The 7,889-nt window shown below is 41.7% G+C and overlaps 1 long non-coding RNA gene across 2 annotated transcripts; it reads right to left on the bottom strand.

Moving 5' to 3' along the window:
- Positions 1 to 680: 680 nt before the first annotated feature.
- LOC115175625 (uncharacterized) lies at positions 681 to 7,861 on the bottom strand. Of its 2 annotated transcripts, none has more exons than XR_003872069.1 (3): positions 7,662 to 7,861; positions 4,231 to 4,462; positions 681 to 999 (listed from the first exon to the last, which is right to left on the bottom strand). It is a non-coding gene; the product is annotated as an uncharacterized LOC115175625 (long non-coding RNA). The 2 variants fall into 2 exon arrangements; XR_003872068.1 differs by having other exon boundaries at positions 4,231 to 4,459.
- Between the last annotated feature and the right edge of the window lie 28 nt (positions 7,862 to 7,889).

The following is a 7,889-nucleotide window of genomic DNA, read 5'->3' as shown; positions in this document are numbered from 1 at the left end:
GCACAAAATAAATAGATTTTTCTATGAACAATGTGTGCAAATGTAGAAGAGTAGGGAGGTAGGCAATAAACAGGCCCTAGAGGCAAAAATAATTACAATTTAGTATTAATACTGGAGTGATGTGCAGATGATGTGCAAGTAGAGATACTGGGGTGCAAAAGAGCAAGAGGGTAAGTAATATGGGGATGAGGTCGGGTGTGCCATTTACAGATTCACTGCACCTGTACACAGCCATCGGTAAGCTGCTCAGACAGCTGATACTTAAAGTTAGAGAGGGAGATATAAGACTTCAGCTTCAGATTTGTGCAATTCGTTCCAGTCATTGGCAGCAGAGAACTGGAAGGAAACACTCATCCCTCAACAGGCACTACGTATGTATAGTAGCATGGATGAATCCAAATAAATGTCACTAGAAAACAGCTTAAACGCAAATTCAGCTACTTTGATGTTATTCTATCTGTTGAGTTGACGTGACTGTGTTAGACGTAGTTGGCTAGCTAGCAAGCAAGGGATAAGAACACTGCCAGCCAGCTTAGCAATCAAACAAAGGGAATGAACAACCAGCCCGCTTCTCTAGCAACCTAACTGATAGAACTAACAACCAGATTTAGTGAAAGGATGAAATAGTATGAATTTACTTCTTAAAATATAAATGAAAACATTTACCGGTAAATGTGTGGTTGTTTTCTTTGGCAACCATCGTATAAGCAGGATCAACGCCGCCGCTCTGTACATCATCTGGAGCTAATAAACTCGGGCAGTACCAAGTAGTCCATTATATCCAGATAATGTACAAAGTGTCAGCGTTTATCCATTAAAATGTATGTGTGTGTGTGTATGTAAATGCATCCATGTCTCTGGGTCCATCCGCCCTCTCCTGGCTGCGTGTTCGGTCCTCTCCTTTCTGCCTCTGTCTGGCGCAAGCTACAGCCACCTTATGACAAACTTCTCCGTCTCTCCATCTGTAGCCTTGGATGTGAAAGTTTCTCCTGACAGCACCTTTGAAAAACAGGAACAAAAAAAGAGCAAAAGAAGTAGTTACAACAGCTAGTCAGATTGACACCACAAAAATCCTAGGAATCACAATCCAGACCTCAAATATCAACACAACAACCAGAGGTTTTCAATTTCAACACTGAGTCAAACCGATCAAGAGATAATTGAAATAAAAGAGCCCAGAAATGTTCCATACGCACAAAAAGCTTTTTTCTCTCACTTTGTGCACACATTTGTTCACATACCCGTTTGTGAGCATTTCTCCTTTGCCAAGATAATCCATCCACCTGACAGGTGTGGCATATCAAGAAGCTGATTAAACAGCATGATCGTTACACAGGTGCACCTTGTGCTGGTGACAATAAAAGGCCTCTAAAATGTGCAGTTGTCACAACACCGCAGATGTATCAAGTTTGGAATTGGCATGCTGACTGCAGGAATGTCCACCAGAGCTGTTGCCAGAGAATGTAATGTTAATTTCTCTACCATAAAACATCGTTTTAGAGAATTTGGCAGTATGTCCAACCGGTCTCTCAACTGCAGACCACATGTATGGCGTTGTGTGGACGAGCGGTTTGCTGATGTCAACGTTGTGAACAGAGTGCCCCATGATGGCGATGGGGTTATAGTATGAGCAGACAGGCATAAGCTATGGACAATGAACACATTTTATGAATGCAATTTGAATGCACAGAGATACTATGATGAGATCCTGAGGCCCATTGTCGTGCCATTCAGATCGGCCCTGTGGTTCCGGAGGAGATGTAATTTAGGTGTTTTTCACAAAATTCAAAAATGGTGGAAAACCCATCATGGCTGATCTTATGAATTAATTACGCTTCACCATCTGGCAGTCCGTCGGACAAATCTGTCTTTGGAGGATGCCAGGAGAACACTACCTCCCTCAATGAACAGTGCCAACTGTAAAGTTTGGTGGAGTTTGAATAATGGTCTGGGGCTGTTTTTCATGGTTCGAGCTAGGTTCCTTAGTTCCAGCAAAGGGAAATCTTAAAGCTACAGCATACAATGACATTCTACACGATTCTGTGCTTCCAACTTTGTGGAAACAGTTTGGGGAAGGCCCTTGCTTGGTTCAGCATGACAATGCCCCCATGTACAATGTGAGGTCCATGCAGAAATGCTTTGTTGATTTCGGTATGGAAGAACTTGACTGGCCTGCACAGAGCCGTGACATCAACCCCATCGAACACCTTTGGGATGAATTGGAACGCCGACCGTGAGCTAGGGCTAATCGCCTAGCATTAGAGTCTGACCTCACTAACGCTTGTGGCTGAATGGAAGCAAGTCCCCACAGCAATATTCCAACATTTAGTGGAAAGCCTTCCCAGAAGAGTGGGGGCTGTTATAGCAGCAAAGGGGGGGACCAACTTCATATTAAATGCCCACGATTTTGGAATGAGATGCTCGATGATCAGGTGTCCACATCTTTGGTCATGTAGTGTAATTAATACATAGAGAACCAGTCAAAAGTTTGGACATACCTACTCATTCAAGGGTTTTACTTTATTTGTACTATTTTCTACATTGTAGAATAATAGTGAAGACATCAAAACTATGAAATAACACATGGAATCATGTAGTAAGCCCAAAGAAAGTTAATACAGAAGCCCTATTTGGTAAAAAATATTATGGGAAGAACAGCTTAAATAAGCAGAGAAACGACAGTTCATCATTACTTTAACATGTAAAGGTCAGTCAATCTGGAAAATTTCAATAACTTTTAAAGTTTCTTCAAGTGCAGTCAAAAAAAACATCAGTTTCAGAAATTGCAGCCCAAATAAATGCTTCACAGAGTTCAAGTAACAGACATCTCAACATCAAATGTTCAGAGGAGACTGCATGAGTCAGGCCTTCATGGTCGAATTGCTGCAAAGGAACCACTGCTAAAGGACACCAATAATAAGAGACTTGCTTGGGCCAAGAAACACAAGCAATGGACATTAGACCGGTGGAAATCTGTCCTTTGGTCTGATGAGTCCAAATTTAAGATTTTTGGTACCAACCGCCTTGTCTTTGTGAGTAGGTGAACTGATGATCTCCACATGTGGTTCCCACCATGAAGCATGGAGAAGGAGGTATGATGGTGCTTTGCTGGTGACACTGTCAGTGATTTATTTAGAATTCAAGGCACACTTAACCTGCATGGCTACCACAGAATTCTGCAGCGATAAGCCATCCCATCTGGTTCACGGTATGGGACTTGCATTTATTTTTCAACAGGACAATGACCCAAAACACACCTCCAGGCTGTTTAAGGGCTATTTGACCAAGGAGTGATGGAGTGCTGCATCAGATGACCTTGCCTCCACAATCACCCAACCTCAACCCAATTGAGATGGTTTGGGATGAGTTGGACTGCAGAGTGTTGGAAAAGCATCTCAATTTATTGTTGCGAGTTAAAATAGTAGAATACACAAGACGCAATTTTGAAATTTGGTTGTGCATCAGAAGTTTTTTCTTGTTATGTTAGTCACTGATAGTTAGTCCCATGTCACCTAACATTTTTTAGCTAGCCGCTAAACTAATTTAGCAATCTATCTAAACTTGTTATCATAGTCGAATTACCGGCCGAGTGGCCCCCATAGATTTTGTTACTTAGTGTCACTCAAATATCATACATTTTTTAAAAACATTTCTCTCCACCCTATGGCAAAATGTGTAGAATCGCATGAAATTAACTGTAAAACTTACATTTCTCTCCACTATCAAGAGAGGACCACTAAAATGTTTTGCTTGCTATGTGTGTATGGATGTGTGTACGCAGACCTGCGAGCAACTGTGGACCCTCATGATGAGTTCAGATTACTTTTGACCCCAACCCCATCAAAGTTGCCCATCCCCGCTCTAGGTCTCTGCGTGACCTTTCAAAGTTTGCAATTTCAATCCCCTATTATAGTGCCACCTTGTGGCCAATTGGCAAAGCATTGCATGAGAGGGTGTGGACTATTGGCCTTCACCATCATGTCAAGGTTAACCCAACTCGGCCTTACCATCTCACAGGAATTTGTATGTTAATTTTGCTCGCAAGAAGAACCAGTATTTTAATAATGAACCAGAAGAAATACAATAGGGTTCCACCAGCTTTGTTGCTTGAAGCCCTAATGAAAGCCAACAAATACAATAAGATTTCACCCAGCTTTGCTGTTGAACCCCTAATTATATTGGATAACATTTCAGTTTAAATTTACTTGTAAATATGCATTAAAAACCTACCTAAAATGATGACCTCAGCACCATGCTTTCAGGGCTGGCTTGCCTGTCCACTGTTTCACACAGACTGTTCACAGACGTTTCTGGCTGTGAACAGTCTGACTATTTGGCGCATGGTGGAGACAGTCTGTCAGAGAGGCTGAGGGTGGAGAAACAGAGTCTGCTGGCAGGGAGACAAACAAGAAGGCTGGCAGTCTGCTGGCAGTGGGACAAACAAGAAGGCTGGCAGAGTCTGCTGGCAGGGAGACAAACAAGAGCATCATGTCAAAGGAGCTTTAGCAGACTGTTGATATTTGGTTACTAACATAATTATGTTAGTCCTGCAATAAACTATTTTGATTGAATCACATTCTGACCCCCCCTTGACAGTGACTTTGCTAATAGCTACACTACATGACCAAACGTATGTGGACAACTGCAAGTCAAACATCTCATTCAAAAATCACTGGCATTAATAGGAAGTTGGTCTCCACCTTTGCTGCTATAACAGCCTCCACTCTTCTGGAAAGGCTTTCCACTAGATGTTGGAAATTTGCTGCTGGGACTTGCTTACATTCAGCCATGAGAGCATTAGTGGGGTCGGCACTGATGTTGGCCAATTAGGCCTGGCTCGCAGTCAGCGTTCCAATTCATCCCAAAGGTGTTCGATGGGGTTGAAGTCAGGTCTTTGTGCAGGCCAGTCAAGTTATTCCACACTGATCTTGACAAACCATTTCTGCATGGACCTCGCTTTGTGCACGGGGGCACTGTCATGCTGAAACAGGAAAGGGCCTTCCCCAAACTGTTGCCACAGAGTTCGAAGCACAGAATCGTCTAGAATGTCATTGTATGCTGTAGACTTAAGATACCCCTTTAATGGAACTAAGGGGCCTAGCCGAACCATGACAAACAGACCCAGAAAATTATTCCTCCTCCAGCAAAATGTACAGTTGGCACTATTAATTGGGGCAGGTAGCATTCATGAAGCTCCCGACAAACAGTTATTATACTGACGTTGCTTCCAAAGGCAGTTTGGAGCTCGGTAGTGAGGACAGATGATTTCTATGCACTTCAGCACTCGGCGGTCCCGTTCTGTGAGCTTGTGTGGCCCATGGTTAACAACTCCTCGATTAATACCTATTGTAGGTTAGTCGAACAAGAAGCCATGTCAGTATATACGAGACAAACAAACCACATTCAGAATAATCTCACTAGAACAGGCACTTAATTAAAGATTCATCTTTGGTTATTAAACCTGCTGACAAGGGGGGGTGCTGTGGTTGTTTTAGACTATGAAAAATATAAAAATGAAATTCAGAGACAACTCAGTAATGAACGTTTCTATAGAAAACTGAGTGTTGATCCCACACAGGTGTTCCAAAGGGATATATGCTCTAATCTGGAGCCCTATTAAACCACCCTCTCTCAAAAGCTGAATATGAATATCTTTGCTGCAAATGTGCCATACGTTCATGCCTGTACATTTTACCAAAATTACACAAACCTAAAACACAAGGCAATTATCCAGGCAGACCAGTGGTTGCAGGAATAGGCTCAATGCTAGAGCCATTGTCGAACTTTGTAGACTCTTTTATTAAAAAAACTCATGTGCAAGCATTGCCATCATATGTAAAATACTCTATAGACTTCATAAACAAGATCTCACCAATAACGGGTTTCAAAGAAGACTGTATTTTGGTCACATTAGATGTGGAGAGTCTATATACCAGCATTCCCCATGTGGGGGGGCTGGCAGCACTAGCACACTATTTGGGAGACAGAGATACCAATGAATATTCACCAACAAACTTCATTCTAGAACTAGCTGAATATGTTTTGACGTATAACTATTTTAGGTTTGATGATGAATACTACCTCCAAACGAATGGAACATCGATGGGTTCCACATTCGCGCCGAGCTACGCTAACCTTTATGTGGGTCTTTTTGAAGAACGTTTTGCTAATAATGAAAACGAAAATCCAATTTTGAATAAAGTCCTGAAGTGGTATCGATATATTGACGACATTTTTTGCATATGGAAAGGAACTGAAAAAGAGCTGGCAGATTTTATGGCACTACTCAATGACATTGACCCCGATCTCAAATTCACTATTGAATGTGACACTCAACATGTTCATTACCTCGATATGTGGATTGAGAAATCAAATGGAACCCTGTTTACAACTCTGTATAGAAAAGAAACAGACAGAAATACTCTATTACAGGGGGACAGCTTCCATCCTGAGCCATTAAAAAGAGGACTTCCAAGAAGCCAATTTTTCAGACTGCGCCGTATATGCCACTCCACAGAGGATTATCTAGAAAAAGCAGCAGAGATGAGCATTAGGTTTCTAAGAGGCTATTCGCCACAATGTGAGGATGAAGCTCTTAACTTGGCATTAGAGAAAACACGAGATGAACTGCTACAAAAAAAGACCTGATAAAACTTAAGAACACTCCGTAATGTTCACAACCACATATACTTTGAACTCGCGAATAGTGGGAGGTGTGGTCATGAAACACTGGCATATTTTATCATCGGACCCAGCTTTGCCGGCTGAATTTAAAAATCCACCTCTTATTGTGTATAGGAGAGGTCGCAATTTACGCAATAAATTGGTTCATGCCAACTGCCAGCCACAAAATACAATCTGCCAGGCTCTTTTACGCCCTCTACCAAATGGTAGCTATAAATGCAGAGGATGCGCACAGTGCAACAATATGATGAAGTGTGAATATTTCTGCCACCCACACACAGGAAAACAGTTCCAAATAAATGACATTATTACATGTTCCAAACCCATGTTATTTACATTATTAAATGTCCATGTGGGCTCTGCTATGTCGGTAAAACCTCCCGCTCTCTCAAACAGACAATTAGTGAACATAATAATTCAATCAGGAGAAACGACAGGGATTATCCAGTCGCAGTACATTTTAATGACCTAAAGCATGACATTTCTACCTTCAGATTTTGTGGCATAGAGAAAGTTAAGATATCAGACTGAGCCGTTGTTGCTCCAAGACGTTTCCACTTCACTTCACATTAACAGCACTTACAGTTGACTGGGGCAGCTCTAGTAGGGCAGACATTTTACAAAATGACTTGTTGGAAAGGTGGCATCCTATTACGGTGCCACGTTGAATGTCACTGAGTTCTTCAGTTAAGGCCACGCGACTGGCAATGTTTGTCTATGGAGATTGCATGGCTGTGTGCTCGCGTTAATACACCCGTCAGCAACAGTATTGAATGAAATAGCCAAATCCACTCATTTGAAGGGGTGTCCACATACTTTTGTATATATAGTGTCAGTTCACAGTTAGTCAGTCGACAGGCAAAATGTGTCTAACAGTAATTTCTTTGCTAGCGTAAAACCTAGTGCATAAAATGCTGTAGAATGATTAAAACATTGACAAGTTCGTCAAGAAACATAAGGAAAATTACTGTACTCACAGTTCTTGCATTCACGCAAAGTGAAGGATAAAACGGTTAATAATAACGCTGTAAAACCAGATATTCTCTGCACAGACACAGGTGGCGAGCTGAATTTGGCTAATTAACACCGCAAGCTCCTGCTAGCTTTGACGTCATCAGTCACTCTTAAAGGGACATGCTTTCTCACAGGTGAATTAAACAGAAATTAATATAGAACTGTTTTTTCCGATCAACGAAAATTTGGTA

Source organism: Salmo trutta, chromosome 36 (genome assembly GCF_901001165.1).
Source record: "Salmo trutta chromosome 36, fSalTru1.1, whole genome shotgun sequence".
In the NCBI taxonomy this organism is placed as follows: domain Eukaryota; kingdom Metazoa; phylum Chordata; class Actinopteri; order Salmoniformes; family Salmonidae; genus Salmo; species Salmo trutta.
The sequence above is the reverse complement of the archived record's forward strand: the minus strand, read 5'-3'. Positions and strand labels throughout refer to the sequence as shown.